The sequence below is a fragment of the Amblyomma mixtum genome, chromosome 10, assembly GCF_055824585.1.
Source record: "Amblyomma mixtum isolate Tamu chromosome 10, ASM5582458v1, whole genome shotgun sequence".
NCBI classification, from domain to species: Eukaryota; Metazoa; Arthropoda; class Arachnida; order Ixodida; family Ixodidae; genus Amblyomma; species Amblyomma mixtum.
Window position 1 is genome coordinate 110,201,770 of NC_143021.1, and position 20,357 is coordinate 110,222,126.

Consider the following 20,357-nt stretch of genomic DNA (forward strand, 5'->3'; position numbering starts at 1 on the left):
GCAGACAGTTTCAAAATCTGTACAAACAAGTGAATAATCCGACAAGATCTCAAAGCACAAATGATTTCGCACGTATAAAGACACACCACCACCACGCTTTCCGTCTCGAAATATTGAAATGGGTTTGTAACCAGGAAACTCGCTAACATCTGTATTTGAGGTAAACCATGTTTCAGTGAAGGCAGTAAGGTCAAAATTAAAGTTCAGTTTAAGTAATTCAGCTTCTACTCCTTCTGATTTATTTTTTAGGCTTTGACAGCTCAAGTGGTAAAGACATAGTGTGTTGCGAGGATTGTAAGCACCATTTTTAGAATGTCGGTAAATGATTCGGCAGTGAAATAAGCCATTGTTGAGCTTATTACTGCACTGCGCAGCCTCGCAGCAACATTGATTAAACAATCTTATCAATGACCTCCTCACAAGCGATCCTGATGGCTCGTGCACCAGGTTGCTTTCGAGGATAGATCTTTCCTTTCTTAGACCAGACGAAAGCGTACTTCATTTCCTTAGCCTTCATTTTAGCGAGCCACAATAAGTTCCTACCGGAAGCCGTCAGGTTATCGAAGAATCGAATGTTATCTTCGCATTCTTTCCGTTCTGAAATCCGGTCTGTTTTTGTGGATCGGTTCGCAAAAGGGATCAAGACCACAGGCGCCTTGTCAGGTTGAGAAGGAAGGCGGTGTAACCCTTCAATGTCCTTTGCTACAAGCATGGGCAAGTCAAGCTTCATTGCAAGGCTGTCTTATTGCTGAATAAATTTTCACCATCAATCACAGGCATTGTATGTATTTGCATGTTTTGCCGCGTACTCTACTGGCTCAGTTCGTTCGATTCCTGACGCAGTTTTTGAATTTGCTGCCCGTCTTGGTTTGCCTCAATGTCATCAACTCTCTTACGTAGGAGCTCGATTTCCTTGTCATGCCTATTGGATACTTCGAGCAGTTTGTCATGCGTGTCAAACTAATGTTGTACAGACATTTCAATGCTTGAAACGGTTTCTTTCAAAGATTACAGATCACCCACTTTGGCCGTGAGATTTGCCAAAGATTTACTAATCTCAGCAAGCTGTTTGCATAAGACCGTAGAAGATGCGTTACTGCTGCTATCATGACTGCGAGACACGAAGATCGACATGTCAGGCATTTCAGGGCTTTTCTTAATTCAGCATTTTTTGCTTTGAAACTCCCCTGCCCAACCCCTGCACACTTCCCTATATGAAACCTTTGACAGCAATCCGCAGAGACCAAATATTTTTCAGCATTTATAATGTCTTCGTAGCATGCAGAACAAGAATCAAAACTTTCAGACGACATTGAAGTTTGAAGTTTTTTTACCACAAAGCAAAAAATTGATACATGAGATTGATACAAGCAAGACACTAGACCATGGGCAGCAATGGCAGCATTGGCGGCGCAGGCACCGGCAGCTTAACAACAGTAAGAGAAGACAACTGACCTGCAAATTCAAAACAATTGTTTGAGCACTCTTGTGCAGCACCGTGCCACCGCCACCGCTGCCCGATGTGTGAAGGCTCTCGACGACTTGCGCAGCCTTATAGCCAGAAGGAAGAGGCGTATTAGTTGAATTCTAATGCACTACAACACTGACAATGCTATGCCGAAGAGGGCGCTCTTCTAACTAAAAAAAAACAATCTTAAAAAATTGTGCCAAGTCTGAAGTAAATAATTACTTATTAGTTTAGAATAATTTTGAAATTTACTCTTGGATTCTTTCACCGCATTGAAAAAAAGAATAGCAATACTTATTCCCGCCAATGTTGACGGGTGGAAATAGAACACAGGAAAATTCGCGGAATCCGTGTCGATGATGGCTACCTTTTGGAATACGGACAGGAACGTAATTATGATAGGCGCTAACTCGCTACTCTAGGTTGCAGCAGCAAGCATACGCTGAAGTACCCGCCCCAGTAGCTGAGTGCCTCTGACGTTCGGATGCTTATGAAGGTGTTCCTTCCAGCACGGAGGCATTTCGATGGAGGCGAAAGCCAAGGAGGCCCATGTGATGTGTGATAAGCGCGCACGTAAGAACACCTGGTGGTAAAAACTTAATCCGGAGCCCTCCAATATGGCGCACCTCTAAGCCCATGCGTTTTCTGGACGTTAAGTAAACCATTTAAGGCAGACAGCTGGGCTAGTTGGTGTTTAGATTGAGAGGACATAGTAGTAGCGCTTAAAAAACAAGGACGACAGGGTAGAGAAAGACAGCACAGGCGCTAGACATCAACTGGCTTTATTCCTGAGAACAACGAATTTGTAGGCGACAATCAGGAGCATAAAAAATCAACTTCACGCATGCGATTCAAAAGTTGATTTTTTATGGTCCTGATTGTCGCCTACAAATTCGTTGTTGTTCTCGGGAATAAAGTCAGTTGATGTCTAGCGCCTGTGCTGTCTTTCTCTACCCTGTCGTCCTTGTTTTTTAAGCGCTACTACTATGTCCTCTCAAAGTTAAGTAAACACCACAAGCCACAAACCACCACGAACACTGAATTTTTTCACTGTGAAAAAACAATCCTCCAATCAGAACCGATGGCCAAAGAGCACCACCGTATACTAGGTGGGACCCAGCGCATTAACAAGGGTATGCCCCGAGGAAGATGCCTTTGTCTAGGACAACAACAGACGACTTGTAGAAAACCAGAATTTCTACCCGTAAAGACGTCTCGTTGGTTGATTCACGGGCTTATGCTGTCGCGTACGTGATGTATTGTAAAGAAATTAGCGCAAAAACATAGACAAAGGACATGGAAAGACACACACATGACTATTCACAAGCGCTACTACACACCGTTTTATTCAGGTGGAAAGCATAGAATATAAACGAAAATATGAGCACATTATGTTTCCTTGTTTTTCGCTTCAATAAAACAGTTGTTATTAGCGCTTGTTAATCGTCATATGTGTGTCTTTCCGTGTACTCTTTGCATGTTTTTGCTATGATCTCTTTACAGTACGCAACACCAAATAGCCCGACAGCACGCCCTTCTGGACGTGACATATCTCTGTGTAATATCAGTGACTGACGAAATTCTGCATCTAAAAATAGCGCACACCTTCGGAAACAGCGACGCACGCAATTAGCCTAGCATGCGCGACAGGGCTTAGCCAGGTAACCAAGCGAGTCCCCCTTTAGCGAATTTCTGTGCTTTTATTGCGATGCTCCAGAAGAGTGTGCCATTCACCGGAATCCGCCAGCACCCCGCCCCAGCAGTTTCCTGCACTGCCAGAAATGCCGAATCCGCTGCCTGCCTGCTACTTTCCGAACCCGTCGCTGCAGTGCAGTACCGCCCCACCCCCCCCCCCTTGCCGCCAGCCCCGCGACCACCTGGTGCTGCGAACGCTGGTCGCCCGCTTGCGCAAGAGCAGGGCATGCAGCGCGACACCGGTCCCTTTTGGGAGCGCAGCGCAGCGCGTAATCCCGTAGCACACGCGAACACAGCGTGGCGCGTGCACTTCTGGCTTCTCCCCCTCAGCTCTCCTTTTTCCGTGCGACAGCGTCTCTTGGAAACTCACCAAACGAGAGAGAGAGAGAAAAAAAATAAGGGATAAGAAAGAAGCGTAAACAGAAACAGGAGTGCAGCCCTGACGGCCGCGTGGAGCCGACGCCCCCGACTCCGTTATGGGATTATGAACGACTGCGCGCTATCGAGGACGGCTGCCCAGAGCCAGACAAAGGGGCAACCGCCTTTCCCCACCGCCGTATGCCGACAACGTGGCCACGTTGTATAAAGCTTCTCCCTCCCACCTCCCCCCCCTTTTCTCCCCGACCGGCCCGAACACCTGGCCTGCAGTGGATTGGCTTGGTTCGCGTGCGTGAGTATGCAGGCTGCGTGCCCTTGCACGCGTCGCCTGCTGCACGTTGTTTCGAGCGTCCACGCGCCGATGGATGGCGCTACGCTCCACTTAACTCGAGGAACCGTTCTCCTCCGTTGGACTCCCCTGAAATACATTTTAGTTTTATTCTTTTAATAGGAGTATTTTGCCTTTCAGCTTCCCACACACCGGACACCGGACTGCGACTGGGCTCGTCACGGTAAAGAGTTCGCTTGAACGAATGGGGTATTCAGAAAGGGAAAGGGGCATTTTCCCCTACAAGCTCGAGACCTGTGAGTTAGAACACCCGCCGCTGTGGCTCAGTGGTTAGGGCGCTAGGCTACAGAGCCGGAGTACCTGGGTTCGAGCCCGACCGCGGTGGCCGCGTTTCGATGGAGGCAAAGATCAAAAGGATCCCATGTGTTTGTGCGATGTCAGGGCAAGTTAAAAGTACCCAGGTGGTCGAGATTATACCGGAGCCCTCCACTAAAGCGCCTCTCTCTCTCTTTCTTCTTTGACATCCACCTCCCTTCCCTAACAGCCGGCACGGTTGAGGTGCCCACCTAGCTGTAAGGCAGTTACGGCGCCATTTCTTTTCTTCGAAAACCCGCTAAATGGGCATCGGTTCTACGTGTCCGAGGCTGCCTCAGCAGTTGTCCTCGTCCTTTAACTGTCTGCTCAGCATGTGGGACATATTTTCATAACGTTGCTTAAATAGGCACGGACGAGATATCGAAGTGGATTATCACACTCCTAGACAAAGGCAGATTCGCCGCATTTACTCGATTCTAACACGGCCACAGCTGTGACGGACACCCGTTTTTCAACGTCAGAAAATCAAGAAGTGTAATGTCCTCGATCGCAACGCACACCAGATTTCCATGCTTCCTGCACAAGGAGCGAGCCGGCGTACTGGAAGAATCACGAGCATGGAAGGAAGAAAAGTGCGCAGAGGCGCCATCCTAAACGGCACGAAAGCTGGCCGGCTGATGGCCGGCCGATGACCGTCGTCGCCGAGGGCTGGCTCAGGAAAGCGAAACGAAGGTGCCGGACTGTTCCCGGAGGCTGTCCATTTCTCGCCATGCCTGTGGCTGCGCGCACGTCCTAGGTGCGCGTGAAACTCTGCAGAATGCAGTTTAGGTTTCAGTCGGGTTGTTTCGAAGACCGCTTTCCGTGCACATTGTACTTGGACGAGGCCTCCCTTCGTGAAGCTGCTCCGAATAACTGACGGGACATGCTTAGAGTCCGAATGAGCGAGCGTTAAACGCCTTAAGCTTACATGGACGCAGCCTGGAGCGCGTCTGCTGCTCGAACTATCCGGATTTACGAATTAACAGGGGTCGAATTATCGAGCTCTTAAAGCATCAACGCGCAAAAAGTACCAAGTAGCCATTTCGCCATACCGATGATAACAGGGTTTTATTATGCGTTTTTTATCATGTGTAGTGTAACGACGAAGAAGTGCCTGCGCGGCAGAGGGACTACTATCGGTGAGTGCGTGCTTCGGGTTGGTGCTGCTGGAACCCCTGACTGTCAGTGAACGCCATTCTGCGCTTTGTGTTTTGTGCCGTGCTGTGCGTAGTGCCTGAAAAACCCACTGCAAGTGCTGGAGGTGGACTCTGATCCCGTCCTGGAGCTGAGACATGGCACCGCTACAACCCAAATGCCGAGAGACACAGCACCGCCGCCACCTCCAGCACCTGTTATCTTCGCCGGCATGCCACGGCAGCAGGACGCAGCTGTCTTCAGTGGAACCGACGACAATGATGTCGAGGTCTGGCTAGCGTCCTACGAGAGGGTAAGCACGCACAGCCGCTGGGACGACACAATGAAGCTCAATAACGTCGTATTCTACCTCGCTGACGTCGCCAACCTCTGGTTCTGCAACCATAAAGTGGACATCGCCACTTTCTCGGCTTTCGATACGAATTTCACCGAGGTATATGGCCGTCCTAGTGTGAGCAAGCTCCACACTGAACAGCGCTTGCGTGAGCGGGCGCAGCAGCCGGGTGAGACGTTCACCAGCTACGGCGAAAACGTGGTGGACCTGTGCAAGCGCGTCAACTCTCAAATGTCTGAGGCCGATAATATCACGCACGTTGTGAAAGCCATCGATGAGGATGCCTTTCAAATGCTTCTTGCCAAGCAGCCTGACACCGTTGCCTCCGTCATCAGCTTGTGACAGAGCTACGAGGAGCTCCGCAAGCAACGCGTCCTCGCTCATCACCCTATACGACAGGCCGAGGTACCATTCAAGAAAACTTTGCGTAGAATAAAACATGACGGAGGGAGAAACACGTACACACACATGAGTTTCATTTCTACTGTTTCATTTCTTTTGCGCTGGTGTGTGTTTGTGTGTTTCTCCCTCGGTCTTGTGTTACTCTGCGCAAAGTTTTCTTGAATATGTCGCCACACCAACTGGCCCAACGTTCTGCTCTACGAGGTACTATCCGCTGATGCCGTAGCCGCAGGAGAGTCCCAGTTCATGCAGGAAGTGACATGGTTTATCCGTGAAGAGGTCGCACGTCAACTCGCGCACGTCCATGGGGCTCCAGCTCTGTCACCAGCACTTCCTCCGGCCTTTCAGCAGTCCATCCAGGCGTAGGTCGCGGACGCCCTGCAGGTCGCGGATGCCGTGCCACCCGACCCTCAGCAGGCAGTTGCTGCCCCGGTTGCCTACGCCGCCATTCTGCCCCGCCCGGCTCCTCATCCCTCGGGTAATTTCTCCGACGCCACAGCAGCTCCGCCGCCTTTGGCACCGCGACCTGTGCTGCCGTATCGCGCTCCCGCACCCCCATCGTTGCCGCACATGGCGCCGGCGCCCCTTCCCTACGGTCGCCTATGGCACACTCGCGAAAACAGGCCCAACGTGTCGCTCGATACTGCCGCAATCAGCCCTATCCGCGTACTGACGTCATGGCGCCATGAGCATACGGATCTTACACGCAGCACTACCGCGTGCAGCCTAGTCCGGCACCATCTTCGTTCACAACTGACAGCCAGTCCGCAACGCCGCGCCGCTCCCCCTCTCCGCGGCGCCGTTCCATCTCCGCTATGCGCCGCCGCGTGAGCCCCAACGATGCGGAAAACTAGTGAGCGCAGTTCCCGAGGCAAGAGCTGCGCCTTCGGCGAACTTTACAAGGCCTCTGGCGTCCCCCGCCAACGTCGTTGATGTGGTCGTAGTTGGTGTTGCGACATGTGCCCTCACTGACACCGGAGCAGCCGTATCAGTTATTTACGCGAAATTTTGCCGCCGTACCAAGAAAGTTCTGACGCCATTTTCTGGAATTTTGCTCCGTACTGCTGACGCTCAGCAAATTCAGCCTCTCGGCGCTTGCGCTGCACGAGTTGTTATCCAAGGCGTCATCTAGTACACAATTGAGTTCGTGGTGTTCTCCTCCTGCTCGCATGACGTCATTCTTGGGTGGGACTTACTGTCGGAACTCTCTGCTGTCGTCGACTGCGCCCGTGCTGAAGTCACTCTCTCTGTCCTACCCAACGACTCCACTGCCGAAACTCCTGACAAACTTCTTCTTTCCGATGATGTCGAACTTCCTCTTTCCTCGTCCGTTGTAGTCTCCCTTGCATGTAAATAGCAGCGCAAACCAGCAAGACACACGACGAAGAACGAGGACACACAAGCGCTGACTTCCAACTGACGTTTAATGGGTGAAAAATGTGCTTAAATACTGATTTCAAAAACAAAAAGAAAGTATCTTGAGTTTGAGCTTGAGTTTATTTCAAACAAGCATGTTCACATACATGTTTGAGGTGTATGGGAGTAAAAGCCGCTCAAGAGCAGCTTGACAAAGCTCCCATTACCCTTCTATACTCGGGAGTGCAGGACAGAAAACAGATTACACTAAAAGATAACAGATAACAAAAATCAGCCAGAAGCAGTACAGTTCAACAATAATTCTGCAAATACAACAATACCAGACATTATTACATGTTCACTTTATAATGGTACTCATGCAAGCAATATACAGGTGTATTAGAAAAAAAAATTCTTTTAAGCTTTTAAAAGAAAAAGAAGAGCTGGTAATGCTTTGTTGTGGAACTTTAAATTTATTTAAAGTGTATGGCAAAGCATAGTAAACTGTTTCAAAGCCATAGTTTGTGCGCGGATATGGAACGTGCCATTGTTCGCGGCATCGTGCTGTGTAATTTGATGGATTTTCATGTAATTTAGCGATGTCTGTAAATAACATTGTATTGTTTAACCTGAACTTTTTAAGACCTAAGAATGCAAAATTCATATATTTTTTCGATTTTCATGATTTGGTATGTTGAGAAATGGGAGCTAATGTGTGACATAAAAGATACATTCGCTATGGCTCTCATCGCAGCCTTCTGCAATTTCAGAAGTTTATTTTTGCAAGTAGACGTTGTGGTTCCCCACAACAACTTGCAGTAGTTAATATAAGACTCGAATAAAGAATGATATATTGCAATCTTTGTTTTAGTGGGTAATGTGCGCTGAAGTTTTCTTAATACTCCTACAACACGAGCTACCTTAGTGGTTATCAGGTCCACATGATTGTTCCACAACATCAATTCGTTAAAATACACGCCTAGTGTTTTTACAGCACTCACTATTGCTATATCGTTACAACCAAGTGTTAAGGTGAGCTCAGTCGCATGAAACACATTTTTAGCTCTGAATATTACGGCTTTAGATTCGTCTGTGTTGACGAGCAACGCATTTGTACTGGCCCATGCATGCAGTTTCGCAAGTACATGGTTTCCTCTACGTATTAAATAATTAATAATTAACCTGCAACATGGCGGGAAGCTCTTCGCCTCATAGACAGCAGAACAGAGCATCTCTGGAAGCTGTCGTTGGCAATACTGCGGGAAGGATGCCCAGAGCGTCGCAAGTCTCCTCGGGTACCTTCCCCACTATCGAAGTCGATTCTTTGCAAGATCAGGTGAGCGAGGTGCTCAGCCAAGGTCCTAAGTTCGCCGTAGATCCAGAGGTTTTGCGGGAAGAGCTCTTGTCGCTCGTGCACCGTGTTGCAAGGTCAGCTCCCGAGGCTGAGAGAAGCAGATGCATAGCAGAAGTTCTAGATGTTGTCTCTCGCCACAAGCCGCAAACCCGGAAGATGCCTTTAGGAGGTGGTCTTTTAAGGCGAAAGCCTTTAATGTCTCATCGTTGTAGGCACCAGTTGTCGACAGAAATGTCACGCTTTTCAATTGGTCGAAACGGTCGTGACGTCACAGTGCGCGAATTTCAAACGGGGCCAATTGTACTTTGCCTACTAACCATGCAACCAATTGAAGGGATCGTATAGTGATGCTCCAAGTGAGACTGAGCCTAGTTAATTGATTAATTACCCAATTATCCTAATTAACTTTTCTAGTCAGGCCATATAAATAAATAAAACTGAGTAGGACATTGGTCGAGCTCGGAAATCGAACCCCGGTCTTCGGCGTGCGAGACGAGCATGCTATCCACTCCGCCATGCCAGCTCGATGGTTCGGAATGAACAAAGGCGCGTCTAGTGAATACGGTGTCTTCACTCACTCCCATCCTCCTCCCTTTCCTCCCGGCGAGGTTTAGGGGTCCACCGAGGTATGAGAGACAGATAATTTCCTTTCCTCAAAAACCAATTTACCGACGAGCGAGGCGTAGAACCAAATCGGCGATGGCGTTCTATGGACTCCCTGGCAGCGTTGAAAGACGCTGTCGCGTTCCACTCTTAGAGGCGAAGCTTAACATCTTAACCACACATCAGTGACCACACTTAGGTCAAAAAAGTGCCCCCCTAAATTCTGACGGCTCTCCATCGAGATATGCAAGACAGTTACTGCGTAATTTCCTTTCCTCAAATACAATTTTCATTTTGTTAATTATCCCTCTTTGTCTTCTTTCACTCCCACTTCCTCCCTTCTTCTACTGTGCGGTTCAGGTGTCCACGGAGATGACAGAGAATTACTGCGCCATTTCCTTTCCTCAAAAAGCGTTGCGTTCAAAGGGCAAGGCATCGCGCCGAACGGGTGGTGGCGTTCCGTGGACTCCCTGGCAGCGCTACAATACGCTGTCGCGTTCCACTCCTAAAGGCGAAACTTAAGCGTAATTAATTAGCAGTCAATTCTAATGCTTTAGAGTAGTCGATTAAAATGGGTCCATCTGACCGCGATCATTTAGGCATGATGCAATGTAGTGTGTGAATTCAATAAACTCGTGAGAGTAGAGAACCCAGCCTGGAAACCATGCTGATTATTAGAAGATTATTGTTAGACAAGTACGAGACAATGTGTGTTATGAATAATACGCTCTAATACTTTGCAGCAAGTACAGAATAACAAAATTGGCCTATAATTGGGCTGGCTTTGTTTGTTACCGGCCTTAAATACTGCCATTACATTATCTATTTTCCAGATTTGCGGAATGGTTTCAGATTGGAGGGAGTTTTGAAAAATGACAGTCAGGTAGCGGGCACACCACCCAGACCACTTTTTTAGAAACATATTCGGTATACCATCCGCTCCAGCCCTTTGGGTCGTGTAAATTTGTAACAAGAGATTAAGAACTCTGCTATAACTTGTATCCAACTTTGGGAAAGATGGCAATTCAGCGACGAACTAAACATCAGTCTAGTGCCATTGTTCCTATCAAATAACGATCTAAATGTTTATTAAAAGCTTCAGGGATAGTAGAAGGATTAGAACATGGTTTATCATGAACAACAAAGTAGAAAAAGAGCGACCGGACAGAATTTTTCAGAATTAGGAGGAGCTGGTTTTCATGAATGTTGTCAGCGTGTTCTCATAATAAAATTTCCTAGCGTCATGCATTTTGGCTCGCAGAGTCGCTTTCAAGGAAACAAGAAGCGCACTATCACTTTTATGCTCTGACTTATATTGCTTGCCAAGTCTCTTTATGCGACCAATACGCTGGATGATTTCCCTGTTGTACCGGATATGCTTGGGATGTCTTTTAACACACTTCTTGGGCACGAGGTTAAACAGACAGTCGTGCAGAACTTTGTAAAATCGTTCGACCAACATATCAATGTTGCAATGTTCGCTACTAAATAAAAAGTCATCAAAATTTGACGCCAAAGCACCAAGTATCACGTTATCATCAGCCCGAGTGAAGTCAGTAATCATCCTGTACTCTGGTAATTTAGGTTCAGGTGTGATATTCAACTTAAGAACGACTGCTTTGTGATCAGACAGACCTTCAGTGACCTCGCATTCGAACCCACATTGTACCAACTGCTCATTCAAAAGCACAAGATCCAGCAAAGATTCCCCACGCGAAGGAGAGTGGACAACTTCTCAGAAACCAAAAGAAACTGTTATGTCGATGAGCAGGTCACACTGTGTCCTGTCGCGACCAGTTGATACAAGTGAGATGCAATTTATTCTGAGAGATTAAAGCCACCACACAAAACCATTTTGTAGTTTTGCAATCTACCCTTCGTGGTAGCGCAGTGGCTATGGTGTTCCGCGACGGTGTTGGACAGGATGCACGGGTTAGAAACCCGGCCCCGGAGGCTTTTACCCAGGTTGTAGAATGGGTACAAAAACGCCCGTGTAGTGTATGAGTTGCGATATAATCATTCAGAGCAGGACACACATTGCAATCGGAATTTGGAGGACAATATATAACAGTTATAACTAACATTGAGAAGAACATGTTAACTTTGCACCAAACTGACTCAGTTTCCGGAAGTTCAGTTAGCGAAAAAAATTTAAGGTTATTTTTAAGAAATAAGAACACACTACTACCGCGAGCGGACGGTCTGTCTTTTCTCAAGACAACATAACCAGGTGTTACATATTCTTCAGCTGAGATTGAGTTGTTGAGCCATGTTTCAGTCACACAAATTATAGAATGGTCTTGCGTTTCTAAAAGCCAGTTAAAATTGCCTATTTTGTTCAGTAAACGGCGCGAATTCACATTTAAAAGCGTAAGGTAAGGTATCTCTAACTTCGGGCATTTGCGTTCATTAATCTGGTATTACACATCGTACGTCAATCTCGCTGGGGCGATTCACCGTCTTGGTTGTTCGTAAGCCTGACACGCGTGTCAGACCGCGAATCCCACGTTTAAGCGGAACGATTGACAAAAAAGGCTATCGCGGACCAGCTTAATCTTTGCCCTATTGCGCTTGTCTTCTTTGCGCAGAATGCCGAAGCAATATCCTACTTTGCGATGTTTCCCGAGAATACTCGTCAGAGACACTGTGGTTGGTCCCTTTCAGTTTGCTGCATTGTTTGAATACAGCTGCTATTTCATTATATTCATATGACCTCATAATCACGGGCCTGTGCACTTCTTTTTTCCTTTCACCAATCCCGTAAATTCGCGCCACCGATGAAAGGGTGACGCCAAGAGTATCAGAGAAATTCCTTTGAAGAATTAATCTGAAATGTCCTGTCTTTTTTTGTGAATGCGCTCCGGAACACCGAAAACAAGGAGGTTATTTCTTCGCGCTCTATCTTCCAATTCAATTAGAATTTGTCGTTGTTGGTCGACTGCGCGGTGCAGATGCCGAACTGCACTTTCAAGGGCAGTTAGCTTAAACGATAGCTTAGAAAAAGATTCCAGTTTATTTTCGATGGCAGTTAACCTTGCTTCCATCTGCGTCTGCTTATCCAGGATTTGCTTAATAACTCCTATTTTGTTAGCCTCGGATTAGTTTCAATATCCCCAGATAGCACAAGAGAAAGAAGAGAAGGATGCGAGAATAGCACACTGAGCATTTCAAAAACACTCACTGGGAGCGCCAGAACTAAAAGAAAAGGATCATTTGCGCGAAAATGTGATAAAGAAGTATAATATCCAACCTGCGAGGCAATCCACGAATGTTCGAACGACATATTCGATGCTGTACTGCCTCTCCCACTGAAGCCAGGTCGATACAGGGACGCTTTTATACTAAAGTGGTTATTTGCACTCTATGGTCAGTGATCATGGTTAAAGAAGGCAACGCGAAAAGACAAGGACAAACGAAGAAGTGGACAGCGCGCCCTGTCCACTTCTTCGTTTTTCTTTTCGCGCTGCATTCTTTAACCATGATCGCTTTTATTTATGCCGTCTACGCAGAACCCGATCACACTGGCCACAGTGGCACCGTAAACTTGGGATAAGAGTGAGTACCGGCTGAGGATGTAAAATGAAATCAAAAGAAGCGTACCACCACGAGTCCGGCCTCGCCTGACAAAAAAAAAAAAAGAAAAACGGAAACGGCAATTGCACAACAACATGGGAACAGCACAAAGGGCTGCGCGTGCTTTCGGGGAGGTTTGCACGTGCACTCGAACTCGCGTGCCGGCACCCGCGCATAAAAATCACGCTTCGCAGCTCGTGCGTGCCTGCATGTGGCTGGCTGTATATACATGGGCGCCGGCGTGGCTTCAGGGGTACACCGTTGTTCCCTTTCCCAAATCCTTGGTTCTGCAACTTGTGTGCGCCCGGCTTTCTTTCGACTTGCTCGCTGCTCCGGGTAATAAGTGAAGAGAAGCAGTCGCCTGCTCCTGGCTCACTCATCGAAAGCCACCCTTACGTTCATCATCATTTATTAAAGTGGCAAATCTGTCCCGTATATCCCGACGATGCCGTATTCTTAGCGACGAGCAGAACACTAGCTGGGACTGGAGGCACTACACGACGCGGTCAGTTTTTCTGGAGGTTAGCCGGAACAATGAGAAGTGCCGCTTCGCCGCCTCGGGCACATCATCAGCACGGCCGGCGTATAGACGCTTTACAGCGCGGACTTCAATGCGAAAGTAGGCAAGAAGCAAGGTGGAGACCAGGCAGGTGGTGACTATGGCATAGGTTCTACGAATAGCAGGGGAGAGTTATTAGTAGAGTTCGCAGATAGAAATAATTTACGGATCATGAATACCTTCTTCCGCAAACGAGCCAACAGGAAGGGGACGTGGAAGAGCCCCAATGGTGAGACTAAAAAAATTACCGACGATTACGTTACTTCCTAATGCGAAATTTGAGCGCAGCAAATAAGCTGTTTCACCTTTTCGATAGATTGAGGCAAAGAAATCGAGCAACACACGCATGCGCTATCACAGAATTTTTTTTTTTTCACACGTATTCCTTTAACAAAGACTCCACTAACAGTTCTTGACAGTCATGAAGGAAGCTTTGTGGTCGGAGAAATAGACTGATATATGTTCGACTTGGTACACCAATGCTTGATTCTCAAAGACGAGATCTATACAAATGCCTCGCGAGGTTGTCACAGCCGTGGGACGCGTTACGAGCGAGAGGAACGGGATGTTCTCCCGCATAAGTGTTAGGAAATTGCTGTTTGTCTTTATGTCAACATTAAAGTCCCCCACTACTAACATCGGTGTGGATCGATGGACGGTTAATGCGAGTTGCAGGAAGTGCACGACGTCTTTCGTGAGTGCGGTAGGGGCGAAGTAGGCAGCTACTACCAGCAAGCCGTTGGGCAACTTTGCGGCGCACAGTTCGTCAACTTCATGTGACGTGCCAAACATTTCGACTGGTATTGCAGAGAGACCTGTGCGCAAGTAGATAGCGACTCCCGCCGCTCTGTTGCGGTCTCTGCGAGCACCACAGCAGTATAGGAAATCTATGATTTCGAGAGGCTCTTCGGGATCCATCCAGGTTTCAGCAAAGCAAAGTACAGAGGAATGGCGCAGAATGTGATCGTGGTGTACGTCCTTGGCATGTGCGGCAAGGGAGCGTACGTTAAGAATGTGGTTGTGAATGATGAATCAAGTGCTGCCAGCGAATGACGCTTCCATTGGCTGTCTGCGTGTGTTACTGATGTGTGGTTAACATGTTAAGCTTCGCCTGTAAGAGTGGAACGCGACAGCGTCTTGCAACGCTGCCAGGGAGTCCACAGAACGCCATCGCCAATTCGGCTGTACGCCTTGGTGGACGGTAAATTTATTTTTTGAGGAAAGGAAATGTATCTCTCTCGCATATCTGGGTGGACACCTGCACCTCGCCGTAAGGGAAAGGGGGAAGATGGGAGTGAACGAAGACGCCGTATTAGCTAGACGCGCCTTTGTTCATTCCAAACCATTCAGCTGGCATTACGGAGTGGCTAGCGTGCTCGTATCGCACTCCGGATACCCTGGTTCGATTCCCCAACTCGACCAATTTCGTTCTCGGTTTTATTGATTTATGGGGTCTAACTAGAAAGGTTAATTAGGCTATTTCATATTTATATTATTGTATTTCTATCCATCGTGTTCTGTCATTAACCTGTCAATTGTTGGAACTGTCTAGGATGTTCGACACAACGTATAAGAAACGAGCAACGTCTTTCCTTTTTCTCTTTCCTCTGATCTTTTAACTCTCCTCTATCTGCACGTGGCAGCGGTGGTGGCTTGGCTCGAGCCAGTAGCAGGCCCGTGCAATTTCCTCCTCATCCTTCTCTCAGTCACAACAACAACAACAACTGAGTGGGGAAGTGCGTGGTGGTGGAGGGAAACGCGGCTTCGTACTTATCTGTTTTTTTTCAGCAGCGTCTCCTTCCGCGGACGCTGTTGTCGCTGCGGCGCGCGTCTTTCTTTTCTTTTCTTCTGACCTCTTCATTATCCTCTATATTAATTATGCTAATTCACTATTTAAGCAATTAACTAAACTCAGTCCAACTTAGTTGCAGCATCACTATACGACCCCTTTGATTGGTTGCATGGTTACTAGCCAAAGTACAATTGGCCCCATTTGAAATTCGCGCACTGTGACGTCACGAGCATTTCGACCAATTGAAAAGCGTGACATTGGGGGCGGAGCTGGTTACGAGGCCGACGACGACGCGAAACCCAGGAACGGACGCCAAAGAGCTGCGCTCTAAAATGAAATAGACTTCATACTGTGCGCTCACCCTGGCATTGAAGAACATGTGGAGGTCCTCGGAAAGGTCCGTTGTAGCGACCACAGAATGGTAATGTCTCGTATTAGCTTAAATTTAAAAAGGGAATTGAGGAAATTAGTAAACCGGAAGTTTGTTAACGAGTTACCATTAAAAGGAAAAGTAGAGGAATTCAGTATTTTACCGCAGAACAGATTTTCCGCTCTAAATGAAGAAGACGACCGTAATGTTGAAACAATGAACGATCTCACAGCTATCATTACGGAGTGAGCAGTAGAAGTTGACGGTAGGATAGTTCGACAGGATACCGGGAAGCTACCTCAGGAGACTAAAGATCTGATTAAGAAACGACAAAGTATGAGGACGTCTGACTCCAGAGACAGAATAGAACTAGTTAGACTGTCGAATTTAATAATTAAGCGCAAGGTAGCCGACGCCAGGAAGTTTAACTTGGAGAAAATCAAGCATGCTCTAAAGAGCGGAGGTAGACTAAAAGAAGTGAAGGGAAAACTAGGCATAGGTAAAAACCAGATGTATTATTCAGGCTAATCTCCCTGCCTTTCCTCTTCTACCGCCTCCTCCTCCTATAAGATAAGAGACAATTATGGCAATGTCATTAGCAATATGTATAAGATAGTTGCCGTAGGCGAAGAGTTTTCCACGAATCTATACAGTAGCGATTGTAATCAGAATGTTACTGGGAGAGGCAGTAGAGCACACCAATCGGACATCCCAGCAGTAACAAAAAAGGAATTAAAGAAAGCCTTAGGAGCAATGCAAAGGGGGAAAGCGGCTGGGGAGGATCAGATAACAGCTGATTTGTTGAAGGACAAAGCGGAGATTGTGCTAGAAAAACTAGCCACCCTCTGTACGCAATGCCTTGTGACCTCAAGCGTACCTACACCTTGAAAAAACGCTAACATTATCTTAATTGATAAGAAAGGAGACGTCAAGGACTTTAAATAAATACAGATTTGTCTGTTGCCTACAAGGTCTTTAGTAAAGTAATCGCTAATAGGGTCAGGACAACCTTAGACTTCAATCAACCGAATGTTCAGGCAGGCTATCGTAAAGATACTCGACAATAGACTCATTCTGAAACAGCGCAGACAAGACAAGGACGGCGGGAAAAAACCTACAACACGAGCGGTGTTGTACGTTTCTTTCCGCCGTCCTTGTCTTGTCTGCGCTGTTTTAGAATGAGTACCCACCAATTCGCCCAAACTTCTACTTCGACAATAGACCATATTCACCCAATCAATCTGCTGATAGAGAAGCGCGCAGAATATAACCAGCCCCTATATATAGCGTTCATTGATTATGAGAAAGCATTCGACTCAGTAGAAACCTCAGCAGTAATGCTGGTAAAGCGGAATCAGGGTTTAGGAGAGTGGTATGTGGAATATTGGAAGATATATATAACCATTGCACAACTACCATAGTTATCCATAAAGTGAGGAATAAAATTCCAATAAGGAGGGTGTCAGGCAGGAGACACGATCTCGCCTATGTTATTCACTGCCTGTTTACAGGAGGTATTCCGGGGCCTGCAATGGGAACAGTTGGGGATAAGAGTTAGTGGAGAATGCCTAAGTAATCTGCGATTCACTGATGAAATTGCCTTGCTAAGTCGCTCAGGACGTGAACTGCAAAGCATGATCAATCAGTTAGACAGGCAGACCGGAGCGGTGAGGCTAAAAATTAACATGCAGAAAACCATATTCAGCAGTCTAGCAAGGGTACAGCAGTTAGCAGTTGGTGGCGAGGTGCTGGAAGTAATAAGAGCATTTTTTTTTTTTTTTTATGGCAGGTAGTGACCGCTCATCCGCATCATGAGAAGGAAATACCTAGAAGAATAAGAATGGGGTGGAGCGCACCTCTCAGATCATGAATGGCAGTTTACCAATAGCCTTCAAGAGAAAAGTATACAACAGTTGTATCTTACCGGTACTCACCTATGGGCCCGAAACGTCGAGGCTAACAAAAAGGAAGTACTGAAGTTTGGGCTAGTTGGTGTTGATACATAATACAAAAATCTGTCGCAGCACGAACGAAACGGGGACAAGAGAGAGCACACACGACAGGATGAGCGCTGCACTTAAAACTGATAGTTTATTGAAAAACTGAAGCCTATGTACAGTCCTACTGGTCATCTTGTGGAAATCAATCAGTTTTCCAAAAATGCTATTTCATTATCATGCAAAAGTATCAGTTTTCAATGTATCAGTGTCAATGTATCAGCGCACCATCATGGCTTGGTGCCAGCCCTGATGGCATTATTTCAGACTCGTACACAATGCTGAAAATAAAGTACCCGACACCACGGAGCGTACTAAAGCATGGCAGCCTTGATGCCCCGTTTAGAAGGACAACAAACTCACACTAAGAAAGGCCGGGAAGAGCAGATATTACCTGCAAATACAGTTGCAGCTGTTTTGCTGCGAAAGAAGTCAGAGCGACTTTGTGATCTGGGCACCCAACGAGGCGTATGTCATCGAGGTGCCCTATGAGAAGCAGTTCTGAAGCAAGCAAGTGGCACACCTTGAAGATTTTATTTTTGACACCTGCTGCCAGCAATTGTTGACAGCAAGTACTGAACAGGTTTTCATTTCAATAAACTTACAAGATTCAACTAATCGTCTTGTCATCAAGAACATTTGACCCAGTTTATTTGTGCATGCAACATCAGAATTATCAAATACGTCTCTGAACATACACGAAAACAAATACAGGCATAAAACAGAAACCAACAGGCTCGTACCCTGACCTGATACTGAACATTTCTCATAATCCCAAAAGTAAACGCAGGGAGTACAGGCAATAAACTTTCAAAGAACGACAAAGTAAGACGTCTCCCATATGGTATCAACAAAGGCGGCAAAGATAGCTCTGAGCCATCAGTTAAACAGCTAGAAAAATATGTGAATAGCATGTTTTAACAGATATTTTAGGTCCTCAACCGCAGCCTGCCACTAGGCCACCATGCTTGAAGAATTAATTACATAAGAGTGGTACCATCGAAGTATTGACCTATGGGGCAGAAACTCTGAAGCTAATGAAAATGCTCAAAATTAAATTGAGAGCAATGCAAGCTATAGATAGAGACAAGAAACGATGGGTTGGTTCAGGGAACAAGCGCAAGTTAATGATATCCTAGTTGAAACCGAGAAATTGCCATCAGCAGCGCATGTAATTAGAGACCTGATAACCAATGGCATCAAGGGTGGCAGAGTCAGATGGGCAATTAAAAGTGGCAAGTTTGCAGGGGTAACGTGGCTACAGCTGGCCCACAAGATTTGACTGAATGCAAGTTTGAGGAGCCTTTCTCTTGCAGTGAGCATAGTTACGTTAATCATTGAACAGAGAACATGGGAGGGGCATAAAAACAAGAGATTACTATAAGATGTGGCTACTCCACATAAATTCTTATGCCTCATTCAGATGTGCTGCCTACCACTTCTAGCTGCGTGCATGGATGCGACTGTGACTGAACACCAGGTTCTGATACATCATCATGATCTCTAATCAAATTCGGTTGCAGGTTGCAGAGCCCAACGATGGCAACAAGTACATCATTTGCTAGGGATTTCTTTGAGAATATACTAGCAGGGAATTGCTTCAAAATCCTGAAGAATTTAAGACGCCTAATTGATCGCTCAACATGAATCCCAAGTCTTGCCACGCGACGCGAAGCTACTACTTCTGAACGACAGACCTGCGGCCGGCCTTTGGCAAAGCTTGGGAGTGGAACTTTGACACATGATGTGAACAGGTCACCTATGTTATACCTACGCTCAGCGAGGACTTCATCGCCTTGGGTCAGATGGTGTAAAAAACCACTGTCGAAAGTGATGAACAGATCGCTTGCACTACCACCATACGGTTTTGACATAAACATAATATACCCACTTGGCGCAATTATATGTAGACTTTTGGCCGTATAGTGCGATTTGTAAGAACTGTAAGTTACATTTCTTCGGTTCAGCTGGCCACGTCTGTCAATGAAATTTGGAAACAGTCCACAATGCAAGTTGCGGAGTAATTCTCCTCAAAGACCTCCTCGGTGTCCTCCGGCTTGCTGCTCTTGGCAGCTAGAACACTAAGAACTCTCTGGCAAACTTTACAAGTTCTGTTACAGTGAAGCAGAAAATCCTGCTAGTGGCTGCCTTCGATGTACCAAAACGTAAACCGAGGTCATTAAGCAATAGGCCAAGACTCTGCCGCATCAGTGTAAGTAGGATTTGGTCCTCAAAGGGCATAGTGAAAGGGCTCTTCACTTTAGTGCAAAGAGTCCGAACCAGTTCGTCGAATGCTACTTTTGACAGACCTGTAAAGAAGCGGGAGTGACTTGGCGCAAGAGTTGAGTATGCACTGATTATAGTCTGGTGACCACTGTCTGCAGTGTCTGGGGCCTGCTTGCGAGTGGTTGCATACACATGGTCATGAACAGCCGATGGCTCCACCTGTCCTTTTTCAGATGTTTCGGCAATCTTGCATCTGCAGCCACAGGCCAAGCAGCCATCCACGAGATTCTGAGCTCCTTCTCTCCTTCACAACCAAAGGTGTGGAGGCAAGTGAGACACAGTATTTAGCACGGTGGTATGAGCTAACAGAGACACATGATACTACAGGGAAATAAACTGAGTGTTCTGGCTGTATAACTGTGGGCTGCATCGTACTCCTGTAGCAACTTGCA

The 20,357-nt window shown here is 46.8% G+C and overlaps 1 pseudogene; it reads right to left on the reverse strand.

Moving 5' to 3' along the window:
* Positions 1-19,094: 19,094 nt before the first annotated feature.
* Positions 19,095-19,920, reverse strand: LOC149326660 (uncharacterized; annotated as a pseudogene).
* Positions 19,921-20,357: the final 437 nt, after the last annotated feature.